Here is a 15314-nt window from a genome sequence, read left to right as displayed (position 1 = left end):
TCAGAAATCCGCCTGCCTCTGCCTCCTGAGTGCTGGGATTAAAGGCGTGTGTCACCATGCCCAGCTAATTAGGCTGGTCTTGAACTCTGATTTAACTGCCTCTACCTCCTGCCTGAACATGGCTACACAGTTAAGACCTTGTCCAAAAAAAATTTTTTAAAAAGGCAAAAATAATTTTTAAAAATATTTTTAAATTTTTTTTAAGACAGGGTCTCTATGTAGCCTCAGCTGTTCTGGAACTTGCTCTGTAGAACAGGCTAGCCCTCAGACTCAGAGATCTGCCTGCCTCTGCCTTCCAAGTGCTGGGATTAAAGGTTTGCAAGACCACTAAAAAACGTTTTTTAATATGAAATTTTGAGAAACATAGAACACAGAGGGCTATTTTTATGGAGGGGTTGTTCTAAATAACATGATCATATCTATCAGAATTATTTTAACTCACAAATTCAAGATTAAAGTCAGCAGGCAAAGTGCACGCCCTAACATTCAGGAGGCTGAGGCAAAAAGAATGCATTTGAGGCCAGCCTAGTTGCATAGAGGGTTGAAAGCCAAGCTAGGCTACTTACTACTCATCACATTTTTTTCTTTTCTTAATTTTTTGTTTGCTTGCTTTTTGTTTTTTAAGACAGTGTTCAAAAGCCCTGGCTGTCCTGGAACTCTCTTTGTAGACCAGGTTATCCTCAAACTCACAGAAATCTGCCTGTCTCTGCCTCCCAAGTACTGAGATTAATAGGTGTTGAACCCCAATGCCCAGCTTGCCTAAAACATTTTTTTAAAGTAAAGTTAATTAGTTCATAAGTTTCCAAGTGATATAAGGCATATGTACAAAAATAAAATACTAGGAACGAAAGTGACCTCAAACAGGATGGTATCTGGATAATCAAACCTTCTGATTAGTATAAGGCTACCATAATGCTAAAACCAATTTTCAAAATAATTACCAAGTAAAACATCCTAACAAATTAAACTGGATAAAAATTCTGGTATTTCGCCGGGCGTGGTGGCGCACGCCTTTAATCCCAGCACTCGGGAAGCAGAGGCAGGTGAATTTCTGAGTTCCGAGGCCAGCCTGGTCTACAGAGTGAGTTCCAAGACAGCCAGGGCTACACAGAGAAACACTATCTCAAAAAAACAAACAAAAAAAATCTGGTATTTCATTAACTTCTATGAGTCATGGTTACCAATTATCACTGATAATTCAGATATATTAGTCACATTCAATGATAATCTAACAACAGAAACCTAGACATCACCATTCATAAACTATGAAGAGTGTTCCTATTTGTTAATCTGTTATTTTGACATTGCCTATATATATAGTACACACGCGCGCGCACATATACACACACACACACACACAAAACAACTTCACATCACAGAGATCATCGCTAAGGCCTAGAGTTCAGTACAGTGCTTGCCTACCATGTACAAAACCCTGATATCAATCTTCAATACTGTAAGAAACATGATCCAATAGTTACTACTACCTTAAAAGGTTTCGAACAGCTATGTTCATGAACATTTATGAAAAACTGTACCTAAATAAAGCTCTTTTTTACATTTATTTTGTGTACATGGATGTTTTGTCTGCATGTATGTATGTATGTATGTATGTATGTGCACCACATGTATGCCTGGTTCAGAAGATGGCATTCAATCAGTGAAACTGGAGTTACAGATGCTAGTGAGCCACCATGTGGGTTTATGAACCAAACTCCCTTTCTGTAAGAGCAACAAGTGCTCTTAAGCACTGAGCCACCTCTCCAGCCCCTAAATTACAACATTTAAAGGAGATACATGACCTGCAATACCACTAAGCATGTGCAAGTCTCCAGGTTCAATTCCTTTCCTGGTTCAACCCTATGCAGCAAAAATAAAAGAGGTATTATACTTCTTTGTGGAGGGAGTATTTTTGTTTGGGAGACAGGCTATGCACTTGAAGCCTGCCTTAGTTTATGATCCTCTTGCAGAATATATCAAAAAGTAATTCAAACTCAAGTCTCGTGGGTCATTCCTATAATCCCAACTACTTAGAAAGTTGAGGCAGGAAGATTTCTACAAGTTGCAAACCACTCTGGCCTACAGTGTGATATTTTGTCTCCAAAAAAAGTGATCAAAATACCTAACTATGGCAGAAATATAATATGGCAATCAGGCCATATTATATATAGTAAACTCCCTGTCAAAAAAATAAATCCAGCCGGGCGTGGTGGCGCACGCCTTTAATCCCAGCACTCGGGAGGCAGAGGCAGGCGGATTTCTGAGTTNGAGGCCAGCCTGGTCTACAAAGTGAGTTCCAGGACAGCCAGGGCTATACAGAGAAACCCTGTCTCGAAAAACCAATAAATAAATAAATAAATAAATAAATAAATCCAAAGACATCAGCACACCTGTTTTTGAGTGCCAGGTGTTTGTCCGGCCTGCCTGGAATTCCTAGCAGGTAGGCTCCTCTTTGGGTCTAGCCCTAAAACGTATGGTCAGATCTACCTGGGAACTATTAATCAAGATGAGTAACAGTTTGTCAGCAAATCTAGAAAGACAGGAGAGAGGAGAAAAGGAAGAAGGGATGTATAGTGAATATGTAGTACTGAATTAAACATTTCAAAGAGCAACTATAGACATCCATTTGTAGCCTAATTATCACAGAAATGCAGTCAACTGAGAAAGAATAATACAAAGAGTGCTTCTTAACACCTTCATTTTCCAGTCCCCAGATCCAGATCTGAAAGAAATCTTTATGTTCTTGGAATAGTCTCCCTTGTTACTACCTGAGCTGACTTCTACTTATAGCAAAGGGTCCTGAATAACAGTCTTAGAACAGAAATATCTGTTAGTTACTTAAGATTTCTTAGCCTTTTGTCTCTGTGAGAGAGAGCAAGAGAGCAAAAGAGACTGAGAGAGAGCATTAGATATAATCTCTGAACTTTTGAGGCATAATTTTCTCATTTGATATTCTACTTTTTATATGATTGTATAGCTATTCAATGTTCTTACATGCATATTAAAACTAAAGTTAGGTAGTAATTCTTCACACCTTTAATACCAGCACTTGAGAAGCAGAGGCAGGTAATCTCTAAATTCAAAGACAATCTGTTCTACAGAGCTAGTTCCTAGTCAGCCAGGGTTGCCCAGAGAAACCCAATTTTGAAAAACTAAACGAACAAGCAAGCAAAGTGTAGATACTTTAAAGTTACACCAAAATACATAATCTAAATACAAGATCTAAATCAACTTCAAAGTAATGTTTGATAGCTAGGGCATATGCAGTATTTTCCACTCAATGCACTTAACAGTAAGATAAACAGCTTTAGACCAGGATCTATACATGGAAAGCATGTATAGAAGCAGAAAACTATGAAATACTCCATGATGAACTGACGCCACCATCCAGTCTCTCAATGAAAGCATGAGTCAGTCAAATCTAGAGTCATGCTCAAGAGATCAAATTGTAATTCCACCTCAACTAGCTCTGTGACCTCAGAGCAAGCCATTTAGCTTCTCTGTGGCCTAATCTCTTCATCTGTAAAATGAGGGTACTAATAGTAATAGAATCTACATTATCAGATGCTCTGAGAATTAAATGACTTAATGCATATAAAGCACTTAGCATGATATATAGCTGTGAAGTACACTATTGGTACTGCATTCTTTCTCTTGGTGCCACTCAAGCCCAATAGTAAACATGACACTTTTACTTAGAAGTTGAATAATAAATCTAATCCTGCTAACCTCATAGAAACCTTAGCAACAACACTTTGAATCATGGCCCACCTTCTCAGAACCCAGAGCAACTGTAACTTACTTGATAGATGAAGACACTAAGTTCTATAGATGAACATACATTATTCAAGATTACACATATAATTGTTAAAAAGAAAGGGTATATACCTTAGTAATAGAAGGGAAGAGGGGTATAAAAAAGGAATTTTTAAGGGGGCTGGAGAGCTAGCTCAGCAGTTAAGAGCACTAACTGCTCTTCTAAAGGTTCCAAGTTCAATTCCCAGCAACCACATGGTGGCTCACAACTATCTATAATGGGATCCAATGTCCTCTTATGGTGTGTCTGAAGACAGCTAGAGTATACTCATATACATTAAATAATAATAAAAACTTTTTTTAAGATTTGTTTATTTATTATATGTAAGTACACTGTAGCTGTGTCTTCAGACACTCCAGAAGAGGGCATCAGATCTTGTTACGGATGGTTGTGAGCCACCATGTCATTGCTGGTATTTGAACTCGGGACCTTTGGAAGAACAGTCAGAGCTCTTAACCGCTGAGCCATCTCTCTAGCTCATAAAAACTTTTAAAAAGATGAAATTATGATCTTTTAAAATAAAGAATTTAAAAGAACCTAAAAATAATTTCCTGTTTCTCTCATTTTAAAAAAATCAAAGCCGGGCGTGGTGGCGCATGCCTTTAATCCCAGCACTTGGGAGGCAGAGGCAGGCGGATTTCTGAGTTCGAGGCCAGCCTGGTCTACAAAGTGAGTTCCAGGACAGCCAGGGCTAAACAGAGAAACCCTGTCTCGAAAAANCAAAAAAAAAAAAAAAAAAAATCAAAACCAAACACCCTATGGCTTATAAAATTTTAAAAACACATTTTGTATCTGACATATTCTACTATACAGCATAGATTTATAATATCAGCATTTAAGGCATCAAATAACCAACTTACAAATGAACACGTGAAACAAACCCAACTTGTTCACAATCCATACCCTGGACACTACAAAGGAAAAAAAAGACTTAGAATGGCAAGGTTTAAACTCACACAGAAAAAAGAAAATTATAATACAAAAGCACATATTTACATAAATTAAAAAATAATTAGGAAAAGCAAATTTATGACTGTAAAAAAGATATAAAATTCTCTACAGAACTATACAAATTTTAGAAAGAAAATAAAAATTATAAGAAGTATAACACAAAACTCAAATAGTAAACTCTATGATCAAGAGGATTGGGAAAAAAATCCAATTAATAAGAGGCTTTTCAGAAAATTATTACTAACTCACAAAACAGTAAGTGTTCAGAAATTCTATATCCTCATTTCTCATAATGTATCTTCAGATCAGGGCAAATTATGGCTTATAAACCTAATATGTACATATTCTATACTTGGCCTTCAGAATTTAAAATATTTTTTCCAAAAGAGGAATGAACCTAAATTACAAGGCATGCTGAACAAGAAATGCTGAACAATGTGTCTTGTTTTATCAACTTGGACCTGACAAAGCGGGGGGGGGGGAGCTGCCTAGAGGGTTAGTCCATACCTCAGTGGTAGAGAGTCTTCCAGCATATGATATGGTCTAAAGAGAACTAGAGTCTTAGTCACCTGAAAGGGCTTGTCAAGGTCAAAATTATTCTCAAAATACTTAGAAAGCTTCAGAGCTAACAAAAAGTACTTATAAAGACTAGGACTGTAGCTCAGGGATAACACACTTATCTAGCAGGCATGAGTTTGAGTTTCCTAAATTCAATACCCAGGACAGCCCCCCTCTCAAAAACTTACCTCTCACCTTTACTTTCTGATTTTAATGAGTATCCAGAATGTGAATACCTGTCATATTTTTTATAAAGCCAAATGTAACAAGAAAGATTTATAAAAATATGGTCAGCAAAATAATTATCAAGGATTTTTGTTTTGTGTTTTTTGAGACAGGGTCTCACTCTATAGCTCAGGCTGACTTTGAACTCACAAATTCTTTTTCAAACTCCCAAGTGCTTAGATGAGCCACTATACCTAACTTCAAGTGTTTAATTACAGTTTTGTAATTTTTTGGAAGATAGAAGACAGAAATTTTTCATTAAAAACCATTATTTACGTAACTTTAAGGGGGCTACTTTTCCAAAGAATTACAAGCATTTTAAAATTCCCTAGTATTGGTTTCTGCATAATCAATACAACCCACATAAACCAAAGTTCCTTAGAATCCAAATAAATTCTAAGATATAAAAAGTATCAGTGAAGGGAAGATAATTGACTACACAAATCACGAACACATGCAAACATACATGAGAGAGAGAGAGAGAGAGAGAGAGAGAGAACACGTGAGAGCACACACACATACACACGCACGTACACATTCTGCTTTGAAACACTATTACAGCTATTTATATCACTGAAATTTCTAACAGTTCAAACTCTCTAGTGACCAGTAAAGAAACAAGTCTGGTGGGGGTAAGTGCTTTCATATTCCTCCCAAAGCTGCCTGAAAACGCATACAAAACTGTAAGCTGTTCAGTAGAAAAACTAGCCTCTCAAACAGTTACTGTTTATCCTTTTTTGTTTGTTTGTTTTTGTTTTTCCAGACAGGGTTTTTCTGTGCAGCCCTGGCTGTCCTGGAACTCACTTTGTAGACCAGGCTGGCCTAGAACTCAGAAATCCGCCTGCCTCTGCCTCCCAAGTGCTGGGATTAAAGGCATGCACCACCACACCCAGCTTTTTACTGTTTATCCTTAATGGAAACTGTAAATGTTCCCATACTGCCTTCACCATCCAATTGTTCTACCAAAAATGACACCTATGAAGTCAACACCATACTTGAATATTGAAATCAAAGTGTGATGCTTACTATTTAAAAAATAGAATTTCCAAATCATAAAATCTCACACAATTTCTATAACCTATCCATTAATTTTAAATTCAAATCTCAAAGCAGCCAACTTCTCAAAATATGTTTTGGGTTTTTTTTAAAGCTCTAAGAAGCACTCCTTTTACCCTCAAATACATACTACTACCTAAATCAGAAAAGAACACAGCTGAATTTGGGAGAAAGGACTGTGTATTTGTTTGATAGTAAAACTCTTGTCATCAAAATATTTTTATAGCTCAAATACTAAAATGCAAATGATGACTTAAACTACTAAGAAAGACCTAGTTCTCCAGCCTTAAGACTGCACCTATTATCCAATTAGTTTACTTCACAGGCATGTTTAGTATTTAGTCATCCTGTAATATAAGAAAACTAAGAAAAAACCCACCTTTTTCAATGATATTTTTCATCTTTAATACTCCTTTACTACAAGAAGAAGGAGCCCAAGAGTGATGTCATGGAAAACAGCTTCCCTGGCCTTTAGAGATTGCATCCAGTGAGAATTCTAGGAACAGTCTCATTTGGGAAATAAAATCCCAAATCTTCTAAGCTGCATTTTAACACGAAATCACAAATCATGTACTGTTAGCATTTTATTCTCCCCCAAGAATTATGTAACTAACATGAATCTTTTGGAAGCTCCTGCTGTTATGATACAGATTTCCTGCAAGTTCATGATGCAGTATTAACTAAATTCAAAAATATTATCAAGGACAAAAAAGACTTTTTCTATCTGTTCTTATTTGTTCCAACCATTCAGCTAGATTTTTCCCTCAGTGCTTGCAGACAGAGCCCAGAGCTTCATACATGGGATGCAAGTACTCTATCAGTGAAATATACCCCAGCCCGATAAGCTTTAAGATCTCACATTAAAGAGAGAACACTAAGCTTATTCAGTGGGTAAAGGTGGTTGTAGCCAAGCAGGATGACTTGAATGCCATTCCTGGGACCCACATGAGAGTAGAGAACATACTCCTACAAGTAGTTCTCTGACCTCCACACTCATGTTGTGTGGCCTGTACACGTGCATGCAAACACAGTAGACAGTCAGACAGATAATTGTATTTTTTAAAGGATCCTACAGCCAGTGAGGTGGCTCAGTGTGTAAAGGAGCCTGTTGCCAAGCCTGATGATCTGAGCTTGCTCCTTGGTTTAATGCCAGTACTTGAGAGGCAGAGGCAAGCAGATCTCTGTAAATATGGGACTAGCCTGGTCTACAAGGTGAGTTCCAGGACAACCAGAGCTCTGTAGAAACCTGGTCTCAAAAATACAAAGGAAATTTTTTTAAAGCACAAACAAACAAACAAACAAAACAAAGGGCATCTATTTACATTCTATTGGGGGGTGGGGCAGCACATTGTTTATTTTGAGACAGGGTTTCTCACTTTGTAGCACTGGACAGCCTTAACTTGGAGAACCTGTCTTTGCCTCTCATGCCTTTGAATTAAAGATCTAGGAGACCTTCGGATTTAAAACATTTATGCTTTAAATTTTCTTACTAGCAGGGCGTGGTGGCGCACGCCTTTAATCCCAGCACTTGGGAGGCAGAGGCAGGCGGATTTCTGAGTTTGAGGCCAGCCTGGTCTACAAAGTGAGTTCCAGGACAGCCAGGGCTATACAGAGAAACCCTGTCTCAAAAAAAAAAAAAAAAAAAAAAAAAAAAAAAATCTTAAAATTTCATTATGTATATGGATTTTAGCTGCAGATGTCTGTGTACCATGTTAAGTGCCTAGTGGCCATGACAGCCAGCAACATTTAGGATCTAAAGGTGGTTGTGAGCTGCCACATGGATTCTGAGAATTGAACCCAAGTCCTCTAGAAGAGCAACCAGTAGTACTCTTAACAACTGAGCCATCTCTCCAGCCCCATGGTTATTTATTTTTATGCCAACAGTAATACAAGGTATACCTAGGGAAGAAATGACTTAAAAGAGCCTTTCCAATGGTTCCTGAAATGGCAGTGATAAATATGTTCCTGCAACTAACACACAAATTCTCTCCCTCCCTCCCTTCATCCCTCCCTCCCTCCTTCCCTCCCTTTTGTTGCTGCTGTTCCTAGAAAACCAATCTCACTCTACTTGTTCCTCTCTGGCTAGAATCACTCTATCCAGATATCTATGACTCCCTTTAGATCACTAGGAAGAGTCAACTCATTGAGCCCTTGTCCCAACCCTGTCTTAAAATAACAGAACCCAATGGGCTTGGTGGCACACACCTTTATTCTCAGCATTCAGGAGGTAGGAACAGGTGGATTTCTGTGAGTTCAAGGCCAGCCTGGTCTACACACAGGAGTTCCAAGACAGCCAACACTACACAGAAAAACCCTGTCTCAAAAAAAGCAAACAAATAAAACTTAAATAGAAGTTACAAAACCCCCTCTAAAGAATTTAAAAAGAATCTATATCTCCACTCTCTGGCTTATTTTTTCCCTATGTTTAATGCTGAAGTAATTTGTTTTGAGACGGGTCTCATATTCCAGGTTGTCTCTGCTGAGGAAGATTCTGAACTGATCCTACTGTCTCCACCTCCTAGTGCTAGAACGATAGTAATGGGCCACCAAACTTTCTGTGCCAGGTAGTTAATGTGCCTATAATTCCAGTACACGGGAGGCTGAGGCACAAGGATAACCCCAAGTTTAAGGCAAACCTGGATTATAGTGAAAGACTGGGGGAGAAAAATCTAAAATAAAACCAACAAAACCTTGTTAAAACTATTAACACTAACTTGAATCTCTAGCACCTAGAACAGTATGTGGCACATAGTAAATGCTTAGTAAATTCCTCATGTATAGACAAATTTACTTCACAAACTTCCATGTTCTATAACCACTTCAATTTAAAGATGGAAGTCCAAACTATGAGGTTAAGTTACTGGCCTAAGGTTATATCAAATTATGGAGCTAGGGTCTTCTGAGATCTACCCCTTCGTAATAAACCACTATTTCTACAAGCCCTCACTAATGGCCAGCCTTTGTTCTTCAATTTTAAAAAAGCCCAAATGGCCTATAGCACTCTGGTTCTGAGGAAATATCTGACAACAAATTAATCTACAGCACATCCCCTCATGTAACATTCAGTCCCCAAACCTGACAATGGGCCACCAACATCATAGGGACCGGGCCAAAATCAGGGGGAAACTGTTAAAGGTGTTTAACATAAAATATAACATCTTTTCCTTTCTCCCCTCTCTCTTTACTTGTCATGATATGTTTCTACTTGTTGGTATATGTTGTCCTAAATAAAGAAAAATAAAAATTTTCAATTCTTAGCACAAATTCTACCATTATTTATATTGTATGATGTTGGTTTACAAACATCATTAAACCAAGTCTAAAGCCTGGCTTCTGAACATCCATGAAGCCAGTCAAGCCAGCCTTGGTTCCATGATAACCCACAGCAAGGCAGAGGTCAAACTCAGAAACACCCAGTAAAGTAGTGATCTGTGAAAATTATCTTCAGAACAAGGGAAAAACCCAAAATATAAAAGCAGTCACTTTAAAGCTGGCTGTTCCTTTTCCAACCTAACCCTACCCACCTTATATTACTCCGCCTTTTTAAAAAATGCACAAGCATACTGTGAAAGACCACTGGCATTGGACCAGGGAATTAAAATTTTAACATCTACTCAGAAATAAAAACATTCTTAAGACTAAAAATAATATACTCCAAAATGTTCCTTTCACTTTTAATTGACTATTGTAAGCCAAAACATTCTACAGTTTTGAAATTCTAGAAAGTAAATTCTATTTTCGAGCCACAAGTATTTACTATCTTATTTTATTGCCAATTAACAGGACGTAAAGAGTATTAACATCCTTTACCACTAACGAAATAGGACTCAAAGCACCTACTAAGTGCTATGATTAAAAATGAGAACTGAATTCCACAAATATTGCATTAAGTGCTAACAAGTTGAAATTCCCTGTACATTTATTTCTGGATCTACTGAGCATTAGAGAAACATGAATGCATGTGTAAGCTCTTGAAAAACCATTTTCAAATGATTAGAAGTATTCAGCCATCCTGTTCTGTAGATACGAAAAGCAAACACTGAAATTAAATCCTATACAGTAAACACACACACACACACACACACACACACACACACACTTTTAAAATGACAACTGGTACATCAGATTGACAAAGGAAGTGAACCTCTTAAAAATAAAAAAGACTAAATAAATATTAGGTGTTAAATATTCTGAATAAAAAAAGGGGCTGAGAGGCCTAGAAAGATGAAAAGCCCTACAGTAACATTACATCTGAATTAAAGGATACCGTTATTTAAATAAGCAGTTGGCATTTTGTAGGGGGAAGGCCAACGAACACTGACTATTAAACAGCTATCCATCACTGCGCTGTTCTGCTAGTCCTTATTTACTTATAATATAGAAATTAAGAGGCAGCAACAGTTAGCTACATTAACCACTCAAGCAAAGGTTACCTAAAGAAAATGACCTTACATTTTCTACACCACTATACAGTTATAGATTATTTTCACATATATGACCTCACATAGTCCTCACTACCTTTCTGATGTGGCTATTATTGCATAGATAAGAAACTGAGGCTCCGTCCGAGATTTCCTCGGTCCGAGATTTTCTCAGTCACCCAGTCGGACCCAGACATTCTGATTGCACGCATTATGCCGCACATTTCGCATAGTTCTATTTCAGGCACAAACAGGATTTTTAAAGGGAAGGAACCGGTTAGGGGGGAAATAATCATGGTACCTGCAGCTCTATGCTGCAAAAAATGGCTGAATTATGCTTCTTCCTTTTTTTTCCCTCCTCCTCTCTCTCTCCCCCTCCCCGAAAAAATTTACATTTCAAACAATTTAAGTAAACTCAAAAGACAAATTAGCTCCCAGCATCTACAAAATGTTTGAGTGCATCCAGTGCGGTAAGGGCTACGGAACCCGTGCCTTCCTCGGGGCCGCGGGCAAAGCCTGGGCTCCGCAGGCCGGCGGCCAGGGGCGGCTACGCACCTCGGGGGTCCTGTCCAGCCTCTAGTGGACGGCAGTCTGCATCAGGAAGAAGTGGGCCAGTGGCCGAACGGTGGGAGGGTCGGGCGCGGGGACGGACCGCGGTAGGCTCCTCGGACCTCTACAAGGGGCCGCTCCCTGGCCGGGCCGGAGCTCTCCAGCGCGGGGCGAGCTCGCAAGCCCGAGGCCCCCCGAGAAGCAGTCCTGGGAAAGAAGACAGCGGTTGAGTGGCGAGTCCAAACAGTTGAGCTAGGCGTGACGCGCGCGGCGTCGGGGCCGGGGCCCAGCCTCGCCAACGCCGGGGGATGTCGCGGCACCCCACGGGGTTCGGCGGGAGAGCCGACTCGGGGCCACGACCTGGGGGGCAGCTGAGGGGGTCGAGGGCAACAGAAACGCCAGCGGGAACGACATAGACGACGGCGTCTCCGGGTTTCTGCCCCAAAGCGCGCGGAGCCTCGGGATCACCCACGCCGGGGGTGGAGGAAAGCGGGAAAGGGGCGGGAAAGGGGCGGGGCGTGGGGGGCCACGAGCCAGGGGCCGCTCCGGGCCTCGCGCCCCCTGCGGGCCGCGGGAGCCGCCCGGGGCCCGCCCAGGGAGGCGGGGCCCACGGGCAAGGGGCCCGGGCCAGGGTCTGGAGGACGCGGAGACGAGGCTCTCCCCGAGAGAGGGCGGGGACGGGAAGCGGCGGCTTAGAGAGCCGGCCCAGGAGGCCCCCTTAGCCCCTGAAGGCGCCCCGTGGGGGCCGGCGCGCCGCCTGGCGGGTGTTTACCTTCCCCCTGGTCGAACGCCAATGCCGCCATCTTTCAGCCCAGGCGCGTCACTTCCGGCGCCACGGAACGGGAGCCGGTGTGGGAACCGGGTAGAGGGAGTGTTGTCCCACGCCAGCTGCGCGCCTTGCCCCAGAGGCGGGCCCGCTACAGTAGCGGGGGCGGGAGGTGACGCGGCGGGCCAGGGGCCAGAGGGAAAGGCGGTCGAGGGGCTCTGCAGGAGGGATCCGCTGAGGTTGCCCCTCAGAGCCCTGCCGTCGAGGCTGGAGAGACTCGGCGGTGCACTTCCCCCCCTGCTGCAGGGTCACTCCGCCTGGCCGGGAGGTGGGCCCCGTGGCACTGCAGCGAACACACGAACACACAGCGCGCCAGTTGAGGGCTAGGAAACCCGGAAAATTCCAGTTTTGCATCTTGCACACCGTCGGAGGAGGGGCGTTTTGCCAGTGGTACCTGTCATAAAAGTGACTAGGTGGACGCCAAATGGCATCATTTTTGTAAGGCAATTTGCAAGGAATCATTGCGTCACGGTTCCACTTGGCTTATCGCATAGCAATTACATGTTTCACATGCAAATTTCCCAGAGATGGAAAAAGTCATCGAAAATGGCATTATCTTCACCAGAGGTAGAAAAAAAAAAAAAGCGGGTTTGTTTTGCATCAAAATAGGCAAGAAGGAATATTCTGTTGTTCCTTGGGGAGGGGTCTGTTTGTTTTAAAAATTCGCTCTAGAATTCTAGGTCATGGCTTTTAAATACTACCCTTACTTGATTTAAGAATATGGAAATACACTGTAAGACGTTTGTAAATTTATTATATATCTCTGTAAGAGAGCTGTAGATGACAAATACACAGTTGAAGCCACTGGTTCTACGACCAGTTAACAATTAAGGCACCCGTTAACCATTTCTGATCTTAACAGATCTCTTTGCTTCTCCTATCTCTAGCTCCACCACCGAAGCCCATCCCCCACCCCCACATCGCCATTTCTCTCTAAATGAATATTCTGGTGAACTTTTCAAGAGACTGTGACTAAAAGCGATCAGTATCTCTTTCTAATAAACTTGATTAACATGCCACTTTTCCCAAGAGACCAAAGCAGCAGCACATCGTGAACTGTTTTGCTGAAGTACACTACTTCATTGTAAAAATAATTATTATTTTGAAAATAGGAAATAATCTCTTTTCTGACTTAAACACTGAAAGTTCGAAACTTGTTTCACCTATTCTGTTTTTTCCAGTAGCCCCTTTAATGCCTTTATTTGTGTTGGTTATTTTTAAATCCTAGCTGGTTGGGTTGGTGAGCTGGCTCAGCAGGTAAGGGTGCTTGCCACCAGAGTTCTAGCCTCGGGATCCACAGAGTGGAAGAGAGAACTGTCTTCACTCACAAGTTGTTCTCTGACCTTGACATATGTCATGCCTGCACACATACACACTTAAACAAAAGATAGTAACAAGATCTTATTCTAGTTTGCTATCTTTGTATGTTACTGCATAACTACCCCAGAATGTATTACCTTAAAACAACACATTTAAAAATTAAACTATAAAATTAACTTTTAACTGCACACATTCGATGTCTGAACTTTATAAGTTTTATATGCCATAAATAAATAGCTAAAAGAGTTGAATTTTTTACATTAACTAACAGACATTCATTTTAAGCTATACATTACCATGAGTGAGTGATCTGTCTAGAGGTTTCTTTCTGTTTCTGACTTGGAAAACTGACATGTTTGTGTGGTATAACAATAAGTGGTGTCACAAAGTATTCTGATCAGTATACACATTCTCTGGCATCATGTGATCTCATCTGGCATTTTCTTCTGTTGCTCTGCCTGAAGTCTTTTCAAAACTACTTTCCTGTTTCTGAAAGTGAGGGGGTTTTTTGTTTTGGTTTTTTTGCCAATATGTATGAGTGTTTGGCTGCTTGTGTGTATGTGCACCTGTTGTGTGCCTGGTGTCCAGTGAAGTTAGAAGAGGGTATCATATCCCCTGGAAATGAAGTTACATGGAGCTACCATGTGGGCACTAAGACTAAGCCTAAGCCTCTGCAAGAACAGCATATACTCTTAACCACTAAGCATTGGTCCACCTTCCTGTACTGTGTCTTTCCACCCATCTATATATGTTTACTATATAGACCCCCCCCAAAGCTATCCTTAACAAATGATGCTGAGCCAGGATAGGTGCTTGCCACATAATCCCCCAGAACCCACATAAAAGTGGAAGATGAGAATCGACTCTACAAGGTTGTCCTCTGACTTATACGTGTATGCTGGGGCATACCCATCATATACATACACACTGATTTATTTTTAAAAAACCAATGTAGATGATGCCACTTTCACTTCTCTCTCCCTAGGGATGAAAGCTAAGCCCTCACTGATTTTTCAAGTACTGTATTGTATATAGGATGGTCTAACATTTTAATACCCAGGAAAGTAAAACCCCTTTATCTAAATAAACTGACACCTACTGCAGTAATTCCTGTTTTCACTTGCAGCAGGCATTGCTTAAAAACAGTGATATGTTCTGAGAAATGAGTAAGCAGGTGATTCTACTGTTAGGCAAACCTAGACAGACACCTAATATGGTGCACACATTTAATCCCAGTAAGGCAGAAGCAGAGGCAGGTGTGAGTGTAAGGACAGCTTCATCTACAGCTGAGTTACATCTTTAGCCCTGAAGCAGCACCCTTAGACAACCCATGACTGCATTTTTCTCATCATACTGGAAAGTAATTGGAGTTCCTTCATCCTGGAAGAGAGCCCAAAAAGCAATTCAAAGCTGATTCGGCTTCCCAAGTACTAGGATCACAGGTGTGAGTGCCCAGCCTGTTTTGTCTTTTTTTTTTTTTTTTTTTTTAGCTCTCTAGCCAAGTGTTTAAGAATACAATACCCGGAAAGAGCGGACTGGTGAGGGGACCCGCAGCTGGACCCTATCGTCCTGCGCCTCTCCTGCCCAGGAG

General features: G+C 40.9%; 1 protein-coding gene across 3 annotated transcripts in view; it reads right to left on the bottom strand.

Moving 5' to 3' along the window:
- The window catches only part of Klhl15 (kelch like family member 15), a 45402-nt gene extending 33023 nt beyond the window's left edge, over positions 1–12379 (bottom strand). The window contains exons 1-2 of one of the 3 annotated variants that reach the window (XM_029534478.1): positions 12350–12379; positions 11584–11784 (exon numbers count right to left, since the gene is read on the bottom strand). The gene's annotated coding sequence lies outside the window, so the exon portion shown is untranslated. Of the gene's footprint in view, positions 1–4677; positions 4729–11583; positions 12075–12349 lie in introns of those variants that run through there. The other 2 variants (XM_021188257.2, XM_021188256.2) reach the window with 2 other exon arrangements.
- Between the last annotated feature and the right edge of the window lie 2935 nt (positions 12380–15314).

Source organism: Mus pahari, chromosome X (genome assembly GCF_900095145.1).
Source record: "Mus pahari chromosome X, PAHARI_EIJ_v1.1, whole genome shotgun sequence".
In the NCBI taxonomy this organism is placed as follows: domain Eukaryota; kingdom Metazoa; phylum Chordata; class Mammalia; order Rodentia; family Muridae; genus Mus; species Mus pahari.
The sequence above is the reverse complement of the archived record's forward strand: the minus strand, read 5'-3'. Positions and strand labels throughout refer to the sequence as shown.